This window comes from Amborella trichopoda, chromosome 10 (genome assembly GCF_054954075.1).
Source record: "Amborella trichopoda isolate Santa Cruz 75 chromosome 10, AtrichopodaSantaCruz75HAP2 v2.0, whole genome shotgun sequence".
NCBI lineage: Eukaryota > Viridiplantae > Streptophyta > Magnoliopsida > Amborellales > Amborellaceae > Amborella > Amborella trichopoda.
In genome coordinates, this window is record NC_142345.1 from 44,072,976 (window position 1) to 44,085,508 (window position 12,533).

Consider the following 12,533-nt stretch of genomic DNA (forward strand, 5'->3'; position numbering starts at 1 on the left):
ATCATTTCCAGAACTTCAAATAGCATAATTAAGGAGGAAATAGATGTTCAGGCAATTGTAAGGATTTCTATTGCCGAAAATACATTATGCACTTTCAGACTACCAAGCCATTCAAAACAAAAGGGGAGGATAGTGACTTAAGCTGGTATTATTAATATGCATATCTTGTGGTGGAAGGTGTTATTATATAAGTATATGATACTGCTTTTATGTCTCATATTTTTCCAAGCCAAACTTTGTATTTGAATTTGATAAGTTTTATGAATATCGACTGTTTTATTTGTTTTAATATTTTAAAAAATAAAAATTCAGATCGAATCGTTCAATCTGGATTAAAAATCTAAAAAATCAATCTGAAAAAAAAAAAACCATCTTGATTTCAAACATAACCTGCCCCTAATCCACCTTACTTTCTTATTTAAGATAGGAGTTGTGAAGTGGCCCACCCCTCCACTGGGCAGCATGAGCCACGTGGCCTGTAAGCCTCTTTTATAACCTTGCTCCCCTTAAAGCAAACTTCAAATGTCCTCGGGATATGGGATAATAAAAGCAAGGGATAGGTTTACAATGAAATAATAGTTTTATTAGAGGAGGATAACAGAAATAGATCGGCTACTAGAGAATGTGAACAGACTACATTTGTCAAAAAAAAAATTAAATAAATAAAAAACATGGGTATCTCCCTCAAATGGGTTAAAAATTACAATTATTTTTATAACTTACAAATATGTTTAAATTATTATTGTTATATATTAAAATAAATGATTATTCATATATAAAATGTGTTCAATTCTACTATACCTAAAACACCACTTGATTTGGGATCATGGGATAGATGGAGGTTAGGTAAAAGAAAAAAAAGGCAACCCTGGTAAAAAAAAAAAAAAGAAGAGGTGTTACAAGATAATGCTTAAAAGAAAAGTTCGAGACATTAATACACCTTGTGCCCTTAGAGGCATTCATTAGTACGTTATCTTGCAATCAATTATTGATTTCTTCAAAAAATGCCAAGTGCCTTACAATCAATTATTGACCTTTTCGAACAATATCAATATCTCAAAACCAAATGGCAAATATAGTCTCTTTATCAATTTAGAAAAGGGAAAAGTTTAGATAAGGTTGCAACTTTAAAATGTAGAACTACGGATGCACCTCAAAAATCCATCAGTAAAGGTTGTTTTAATGTTGAAAAACTCTCTAATTGATCATCTCAACATTGCGATGTATGACCATGAAAAAATATATATTTTGAGTCCCAAAAATGGTGCATCTTACAACACATTATCTAGACCGTCCATTCTCAAGAGTTTCATATGTTTTATAGATCTACTTGATTATAATCATTTTTGAAGTTTAAAATTTTATTATTAGATTTGAAAACATATTTTGAGGTAATCCTAAGAATATTTTACATCAAAATTATATGTTATGATAAAATTTGAAGGTGCGCCTTAAATGGATTGTTTAAGGTTGCAACCTTATGTAAACAGCACCTTTTATAAAATATATCACTAATTTGGCAACTTTTTTAAAAGCAATATATTCTTGAAAGAATTTAATAGGTAAATTCCACATTCATTTTATTTATGAAGGTTTAATTTAAAGGCTAAAATTTATATAAACAGTTATTTCTTGGCAACTTAAGTCATAATTAGAATAGATATTATATACTTTAAAACTATTTACTTTTAGTACAAACAGGTCACAATTATTATTAACCAAATGTAAAATCCGACCACTCAAAGTGCATCACGTAGTTTACAAAAAAATTATTTTGGAGTTTGTGCCTAATCAATGACACAACTAACCACCCGATTTTACATCTAAGGTTCGATAATGACTGTGACTTTTTTATTCCAAGAATAAATGGTCTCATTGTATACATTTTCATTAGAATAAAAAAAAATAGAATAACTTTGAAAAAAAAAATTAAAAAATTAATCTAAATTATTTAAATTTACATTATAAAATAAAACTTATATTTGAGCAATATTATCAATTAATATTAACTCAGTATAGGCTTGTATTTATAGACATCTGCATAAAGACATGGAAGAGAAGAAGTGCAAGTAATAGATTTTAAGTGGTGATCAGATAAAACTTATGATAGTTACATTGCTATTACTAAGGGTTGTATGCTAACCTCTAGGCCACAGGGTCATAATAAATATATCGGCCATGTAAAATGACTCACAAAAACCATTCAATAACAGTCACTTCAGTGATTAAAAATATGGAAAACAATACTATATGGTTAAATAGCCGGTATCATATGAGTCATATGATCATAACCACATTGTGGATTTCATTGGTGGGCATAGACAGTGGAGAGTGGTTTTCAACACAGTCAATTTTTACATCCCTGTTTTTCCTTCATCACCGCCCATGATGGTTTATAACCTCACCATCGTAGGGTTGTGATGGAGATGCAAATCATATCACATAAAAGATAGTTTATAAAAACTACTTGGTATTGAGAGAGAGTGTGTGTGTATTTAAGGCAAAGAGAAATGTAAGAATTTGGAAATGGGATTTTTTCGATCAATCCAATATTATGGTTTTTTGGCGATGTAGTCCAATTCGCAAGCATTTGATTTTTTGTAACCTAAAAATTAATTTAAAAAAAAATTCAAAGATGCTTAAGGATATTGAAAATAAAGTCATCAACTAGCTTTGTGACTTTGAGTTTTCAATATTTAAAGTTAGGGCAAAATTGAAAAATAAAATAAAAAAAAGGTGCTAAAAGGTTAGTATGTAAAACACATAAACAAAGTCCTCTCGTTTAATATACAAAATAGATATAAAAATATTTAAATAAGAAAACAGTTTATATAAGGTTGCAACCTTAAAATATAGAACTACGGATGCACCTCAAAAATCCATTGGTAAAGGTTGTTTTAATGTTGAAAAGTCCTCTAATTGATTATCTTGACATCGAGATGTATGACTATGAAAGAAAAAAATGATTTTGAGCCCTGGAAATGGTGCATCTTACAACACAACATCTAGACCGTTTATTTTCAAAATTTTCATATGTTTATAGATCTACTTGATTTTAATCATTTTTGGAGTTTAAAATTTATATTAGATTTGAAAATAGATTTTGAAGTAATAATCTTAAAAATATTTTACATCAAAATTATATGCTAATATAAAATTTGAAAGTGCGCCTTAAATGGATTGTTTAAGGTTGCAACCTTATATAAAACCACACCCAAAAAATAAATATGGTAGTAAGTAGATTCGCTATACATTGTTAGCAGATCCACAAATTTCGTGTGTTTACTTCATGGACGTAGGCAACATCTTCTTAATATAGTTAAACTAACATACGTTGGAAATGTACATAATCTTAAATCATGAATTATATGCAAGGGATCACATTAACAAAAGGGTGCGGTTTGTATAGAGCCAAGTTTCTAAACAATCAAATTAGAGTCCACCCTTAAATAGTGTCCACAAATGTGGTTTCAATATTATAAATTTCTAACCAGCCTTAAAATATATTTTCATCTTTAATTATAAAATTTAAATCTTTAAAAATAGTGTACTTAAAGGGAAATGACATTGTGAGACCCTCTCACGCCCATATGTGTAAGACCTCAAAGGATCACCATTAAATTTAACACAGATATCTAGAAAAATCAAATATCACACACATGTGATAACTTTTCTAGAGTTATGTGCCAAATTTAATGGTGATCCTTTAGGGCCCTACACATATGGGTGTGGGAGAGTCTCATAGGATCATTACTCAAACTTAATAACTTAAAAATTGACGGCCCAAAAATAAGTTACAAGATGTACTACTTTCAAAACTTGATTTTACAGTTAGTTCATTTATTATTCTGAGTTCTCTTTCTCTTGAACGATTTAATTTTCTTATTCTTAATCAAATTCCTGATTTCTCTTAAAAGGATTCAAATCACATGCTTTGCACAAGCACTCTACTAGGTTAATATAAATTGAGAATTTATAAAATATAGTTGTTATATCTTTTTTAAAAATTGTAAATTATAATTATATTTAAAAATTTTGCAATATCTTTTCCAAAAAATGTACAAATTTTATACATGAAAGCTACTCTCTTGGTACTAAGATGTATTTTTATAATTGTATGTTCTACTTTGGACTATATATTCATATCCCAAATGACTTTATTTTCTCTCTTTTTGATGTGAATGTAATGGTCAACAAACATTATGACAGGAAAACAACACCTCAAATTTTTCACATATTTTTACAAGACAGTGAAAATACATAATACACTACCATTTTTTTTGGAAATTCAAGAAATGATATTTATATAGATTTTTTTAGTAATTTTCAAATATTTTAAGGCCGGATCCGGCTGATCCAAACAATTCACCAATCTAAACCACCGATCGGTTGATCAGAGTCAATTTTCTCGTATAGGCAATCTGGGTCATTGATATGTTTTATTAGTAACATGAATGTCCTCTAAATAATTTTTTTTTTTGAGAAATTTTTATCAATACTATGTTAAACACTACATAATATTTCCATCAATGACCTCCTTGCCCCCCTACCCACCCTTCTTTAATGTGGAATCACAAAGAACTTCCATCAACGACCTCTTTGCCTCCCTACCCACCCTTCTTTAATGTGGAACTCTTGTCCCATGCCCCAACCTCTCCCTCTCCAGTATGGCTTCTTTTCTTTTGTATGGCTGTGGTTGACTAGATATATTTAGATGAGCATGTGTATTATGCATCTAATCCCTCAATTAAAAGACTTATTGGGGGGATACTTTTTGTCAAAAATTTTGGGAAGTATTTAAAATGACTATTTTAAAAACAAGAAATTTTTTTTTTTGATTTTTGAGTTTTTTTTATGCTTAAAGCTCCCCTTTCAAAAATTCGACGGTCTATATTGAAGTTTGAGGCATTATTTTTTTTTATAGCGCATAGAGATTTCATGATGTAGATAACAATATATATATATATATATATATATATATATATATATATATATATATATATATATATATATATATATATATATATATTTATTTATTTATTTATTTATTTTTAATTTTTTTTTTTTTTTTTTTTTAGGACTTAAAAAATATGTTATTTGGATTTTTAGTTTCTTAAAGGTTATTCTTGTTCTTTTTAATTAATTAAGGGTTAGAAATAGAAGTTCAATTTTTTTAAAAAAATGGACATGAATAGGGATTAGCATGGGTGTGTTGGTCACAATATGTTAGAGTTGTTTTTAAGATATAAGGGGAGATAAAATTAGTATTCAATTTTTATTTTATTTGTTATTTATTATTCTTTTTAGTTTGTATTTAAAGCAAAAATATCCCTTGTAGAAGGTTAATTGAGAATAAAGAAAGAGTTTGATTTTGTGAAAAGATGTTAGAGGAGATTCCTTTGCACACCCAAGAGACTTATAATCTCTCAATCCTTTTTATTTTATTTTGAAAAAAAATTAAATAAGTGTGAAGCTCTAAACAATCAAATTAGAACATACCTCAAAAATTTCTTTTGAAGAGGTTGTTTTGATGCCAAATATCATTAAATTGATCATATCGACGTCATGGATTTTCATGTTTTGAAAATAGCGCATATTGTAATGCATTTGTGGACCGTCAATTTCCAAAATTTTCAAGTTTTTATAGATCTGCTCGATCCACACTATTTTGAAGCTTTAAATTTTAAAATTAGAGATGAAAATATATTTTAAGGCAATCACAAAAATTTCCAATATTAAAAGCACATTTCTCAACCCTATTTGAAGGTGCATTTTACTTTGATTGCTTAAAACCTCGAATCTCTATAAACCGCTCAAACCACTTTGGAGGCTAAGTGGTCGGAGTCAAATAGATATGGACCTAACCTGGATCTGAGTTGAACCACCTTGCAGGCTGGGTGGTCGGAGTCAAATTGATATGGACCCAACCTGGATCTGAGTCGAGTCTGCGCCTAACTTAAATGCAGGTCAGGTCCAAGTTAGAATTCAACTGGAACCATTTGCAGTTCTATTCTTTTGTCCATCCGTCTCTTTTATATTTAATAATGTGAAAGATCAAGACCAGGTTCCAGGACATGTCCATCCCTGATTGATACCTTCTACTTCTTTAACTACTTCCAATGAACACCGGAAAAACCTTCTACTTCTTTAACTACTTCCAATTAACACCGGAAAAACCTTCTACTTCTTTAACTACTTCCAATTAACACCAGAAAAACTGCTTGCAAGTTGTTTCTCTCTCTATCCATTTTTTTATCAGTGTCTACTTTTTGGCTTTTGAAAAGGAAACAACCCTTTTCCATAAAATTCAAATAGGACTTTTTGGTTGATATGGACCGTCAACGCTACCTAATAGCCATGTAGACATTTTTGGGGGACATGGGTATGACGTTGGATATAAGGTGATGCTATATTTTAAGAAAATTAAATATTAATTTTTAAGATACCTGATCTCCTATTTTTATAAGATGCGCTTTAATTATGGATATGGAAGCACACGTGTTCACAGTAGATAAACTTTCTTCAACCCTAGAATAAATGCAACAGACTTTAGGTAGTTTTTTTTTTTGGCGTTACTTCTTTATGAATGGGCTAGGGCAGATATTGTTTTGGAGTTTGACAGATTGAAAAGTACTTAGGATGGTAAGTCTCTTAAAAAATTGTTTTTGCCGAAAACTTTATAATATCAAGATGGGGGATGGTGTATCTTTGTAAAAGCACTTAAATAAATTTAATGTCTTGATTAATATTGATGAAGTAGATATAGTAGTTATATTACTTTGTTAGTATTTACAACGCAGATCAGAGATATCTTTGAGTGAAGATCTCTTTGATCTGACACTACAAACTTATTATTCAAATATATGATAGAAAAAGGAGATCAATCGAATTTTGATCTAAAGGTTGATCTATTCAAATATGAATAGATCCTTTATTAGATCAGCGGCAAAGCCAACATCAATCATTGCATAAAATACTAAAGGAAAGCAATAAAATTGTTCTAGATCTAAGAAAATAATTAATGAAATAAATGAAGGTTTACCTATTCGAGCCAGTTAGCTCTTGACACCTGAGGCTTTGAAGCCTCGCCCATATCAAGACTGCAACTGAGTTTACACCATACGTCATCCTTTTTCTCTTTAGAATTGACCAAGCTTAACTTGGTTGAAATGGGGTTATGGATCTGACCTAATATTTAAATATTGAAGGTGGGTTTCATGAGATTTGGGTTGATAATCTAAGGTTTCAGGCTTAGGGTTCATCCAAAAATTAGGGTTTTGCTCACCTAATCCAAAACAGGGCGTCAAAATGCCTTTTTATAGACTCAAAACGAGTCAAATGCATAATTTTCCAAAATCAATTGACCTGACAGCTTGAAGACACGTTTGGGGATCAGAGGGTGGGCTGACAAACTTTGTGTCGGCCAGCCAAGAATCGGGCTTGGGCGACACAAAGTGTATCGTCGAGCCCAAAATGGTCCGGATTCAATGAATTTTGACTGGACTTGGGTTGGGAGCTGAAACTATAAGATTTGGATCAATCTATGTTGGTCGACACAGTTGTGTCGCCCAATGGAACTGAGCGACACACTTTGATCGTCTGGCCCAAATAAAAAAGTTCCAATTTCGGGGTTATTTACGCGCTTTTGAATGATTATCTTCCAAAAATTAGGATAAAATGTGACATTTTGCTAGTTTTTCTTAATTATTTCCAAAATCGATTAGCCGGTTAGGATACTGGATCACAGGATGGGGACCATGGACTATGGTGTTCGGTGGTTCATGGATTTCATGGAATAATATGGTCCCAAGGGTTGTCTAAGAGCAAAAAAGTAATGAACATTGCCTTGTTAAAAAATGGGGTGTCTACATTTAGCCAAAATCATGGGATTGATTGATTATGAATCTCAATCATGCAAAATCTCTTGAATTTAATTATGTTGTTTCGGCACTTCTGATAGAAGAGACTAGGAAAAAGTCTAGTTAGGATTCCTTTAGAAATGTGTATGTAGCATGAGGAAGATCAATAGAGAGAACTACAAGAAGAGGTCAATCAAGATCCAAGTCAAGAGGGCAAAGTGAAATGTTGAAGCTGTGGAAACTTAAGTATTGTAAAGCATAAAAAGGGAACTAAGAAGCTAAATCAAGAAGGCAAAATGAAGTGTTGGAACCTAATTTAAATGGATTTCAAGGAAATCTAATAGAAGAAATTGAGTTTTTTAAAGATAGAGAAGTTTTGTCTGTGGATAGGGAGGAAGTTTTGCAGTATTGGCTATTTGATTGAATGTATCTTTTTACATGACTCCACATCGGGAATGGTTCTATGCTTACCAATCATGTGATGGAGGTATTGTTTACATAAAAATAATGACTCATGTAAAATAATGGCAGTTGGAGATGTGAGAATCCAGATATTCAATGGAGTCATATGCAACATCCCAAGTATCATATATGTTTCAGGTCTCATAAAGATTTTATTTTCTTTGAGAAAATTTGATGAGCAAAGTTTCAAATTTACAAGTGAAATAGATGTCTAAAAATTTCAAATGGACCACTAGTAGTTGCAAAAGGAGAATTAGTAGGCAGTTTGCACCGACTTGTTGGAGAAACTGTTTTTGGCAGAGACCAATATTGCAGAGATGGATTCTGTTATGACATGACATGTGCATTTGGGTCACATGAGCGAGCATGGACTCAAGGTACGCCTCGATTGTTTAAAGTTTTTTAATTTAGATTTTTGTGAATCATACTTGTTTGAAAAGAAAAACAAATTGCATTTTGCTTTATCCACTGCAAAAAGTAAGGATTTTTTTAAATTGATTCATTCGGATACATGGAATCACTGCTATTTTTATGGGGGAGGTTGCATATTTTGTCACTTTTATTGATGATTTTTCAATAAAAGTGTGGCTATATATGTTGAAAAAGAAATCAAATGGCTTCAGTTGTTTCCAAAAATTTAAAGCCTTGGTAGAAAATAAAAAAAGAAGAGCATCAAATGTCTAAGAACTAATAATATGGGAGAATATTGTTATGGTGAATTTAATAATTTTTGTAGTGAGCATCGTAATGCCAGGCAGTTAATGGTTACTGGAACACCTCAGCAAAATGATGTTGTTGAGAGAGTGAATCGTACCATTATGGAGCATGCTAGGTGTATGTTGAGTGATGCTCGGTTAGAGCAGTGTTTCTAGGCAAAAACAATTCGTACAAATAAATCTGTTGACTATTCTCTTTTGTGCTTTGAGGTCTGATGCATATTCTGTGATTGCAAAGGAGAAAATAAACATAAGTATTAAATATGAAACATTGAAAATTTGCATCCATTAAAAGAAAATGGAGAAAGAATTATTTTCCATTTTTTACATTAAAAATATATAAAAACATTATCATATGATACACATAATAAATAAACCATAATAACATAATATCTATTTGCAATTAAATTTAATAATAGTATTAGTATTATTTATTTTTCTTTCCTTCATATGAGCAATTTTTTTTTTCTAATTTAGGTTTTGCTTTTAAAAATTACAAAAAAGTAAAAAAATAAAAAGTAAAAAAGAAAGAAATAGAAATGAATAAATAAAAAGGATAAGAAAAAATAGAAATGAATAAATAAAATGGATAAAGAGTTTTCTTTTTGTGTTTATTTTTTACCAATGTAATAAATTTTCATTCTTCAAATAACATTTTTGAAAAGGCATCATTCGATTACTAAATATTTTTTAATAGAATCATAATGATTAATTATATTAATATTAACTAAATTCGACAAATGTTGTTAATTGCTATAAATTATAAAAATATAAAATTTTTATTATTTATCAACAAATTTATATATTTTCACTATACGATCATAATAGAATAAGTAATATTTAATTGAAATATTAATAATTAATTGAAAATCGTAATACTATGTAAGTATTTAATTATAAATTTTTAAATACAAAATAGATTTTATACAAAATAATTATATTATCCATTATTATTGATGAGTGATACAACTCAATTAATTTATGTAATTATCATTGTATAACTATAATAAGTTAGTCATTTTAATCATTATCATAAACAAAGTAAAACTTCGATACTAAATAGAGTATCATAATTATATTATTAATATTTATTAATAAAACTTTATATTATTTGCTTATGTTATAACCTTGCCACATAGTGAATTATATGTAGGAATACATATTCTGCACATCTACGATTGCGACAAAACAACTGTCACAAAAAAAAGAAATACACATGTTATATAAAAAATTCCACCATAAAAAATACACATGTTATATAAAAATTCCACCATAAAAAATACACATGTTATATAAAAATTCCACCATAAAAAATACACATGTTATATAAAAAATACACATGTTATATAAAAAGAAATACACATGTTATATAAAAAATTCCACCATAAATAAAAAACCAAAATAACTATTGAATTCATAATTTGATGGGTAGAATTAGATAAAATAAATAAATAGTAAATAATTGCGTGTGAATTTACAAAAATGGGACTTAAAAAAAATTGGAGAAAGAATTGTTTTAAATTTTTACATTTCAAATATATACAAACATTATCACATGATATACATAATAAATAAACCATAATAACATAATATCTATTTGCAATTAAAATTGATAATAATGTTGGTATTATATATTTTTCTTTCCTTCATGCTATTTTCTAATTTAGGTTTTGCTGTTAGAAATCACAAAAAAGTAAAGAAATGCGAAAATATAAAACAAATTGAAATAAATAAAGACAACGGATAAAGAGTTTTCTTTTTTGTTTTGGTGTTTACTTCTTCTTCTTCTTCTTTGCTAATGTAATAATTTTCATCCTTTAAATAGCATTTTCGAAAAAGTATTATTCGATTATTGAGTTGTTTTTAATATAATCAGAATGATTAATTATATTCATCTTAAACAAATACTATTAATTGATTTTCATTATTTATCAATAAATTTATACATTTATAATATTCAATCATAATAGAATAAGTAATATTTAATTGAAATATTAATAATTAATTGATAATACTATGTAATTATTTAATAATAAATTATTAAATACACAATAACAAATAACATAAGGATGAAGTTTCTATAACGCCTAGGCTTTATGAAAACAAAATAAAGCCTCAACTTAAATTCTCGTCGAGAACGCACTTTTGGCAACAAAAATATCCATGATGGCTCTAAAAATAATTTCCAAGATGGACAATAAATTTTGAAACTAAAAAATTGGTCCAAATCTTGCGGATCTTTGTACACTTATTTTTAGGGTAAAAGAGACAATCTAGATAATTTGTTACAATATACATTATTTTTAAAACTTAAAATCCTAATTTTTGTCACAACCGTAGTATTAAAGTCGAGATGATCGATGTAAAGGTTTTCCAATGCTTGAATTGCAATTTTCAATGAGTTATGAGGTGACTTTACTTATTTTAAAATCCAATATATATATGGATCTCTAAACAAAAAGATATATGCAATATTCACCTCATATTAGGGACAAGGTATTTTGTCAAAAAAATAAAAATAGGGATCTAAAATTACTAACAAGTTTACATGCAAAAAAATAAAAATTGACTTCTCTGTCGATTATTATTAGCCACTTTTACTCAATTAATCATGCCATAAAAAAAAAAAAACAATGAGCCCTTTTTTTCCAAATAAAAAGTCAATCCTACAAATTATTCAAGCCCAGCAATATATATTTTATTTTGAATCACATACAAAATAAATTTATTAATGCAATAATTATTAAAAATTTAATAAATAAAAGTGTTATTGGGTCAAATGGCAAATGACATAAATAAATAAAGTATCTATCTTTTTTGACACTCTTCTAAATTTTTTGGCGTTAAGATAGCTAATTCGGCGAAATCCTGGTGAAAATAATTCAGCGAAATTAGATTACAGCAAAATCATGAATAAATTATGTGCAGAGAGAGAATATATCATGTAGAATATTTCAGATAGAGGGATGCAATTTGCGCGGGAGAGGAAGAGAGATAGAGATGGGTGGGACAAAGTGAGATAGTGGAGAGAGAGAACGAGAGCGAAACACGAAAAAAACGAAAAAAAATAAGAAAAAGAAAGAGATTTGTGGAGGGAAAGTTAAAAAATATAAATATTAAAAAAATTACAAAAAAAACCTCAATACGACATTTTTTATGCAACTTACTCAACATAACTCTTTCTCTCACTTTTTTTTCCAAAACAATTTTTTTTTATGAAAATACCCCTAAGATAAAAAGATCATTTTTTAAGATAAAAATGCTTTTACTGTACACAATAATTATTTTGGCCAGATTTAACGTTGACTTTTGGACCCCATAGCACATTGCCGGAACGTCCCATCACATTGCTAGAGCGTCCATCATATTGCTGGAGTGCATAAACTCCAGAGCACAGTATGTCATACCGCCTTAAGACAACTACCGGAACGAAATCCATCATATTGCTGGAGAGCACAAACTGCCAGAGCACAGAGTGTTAGAGAACAGTATGTCA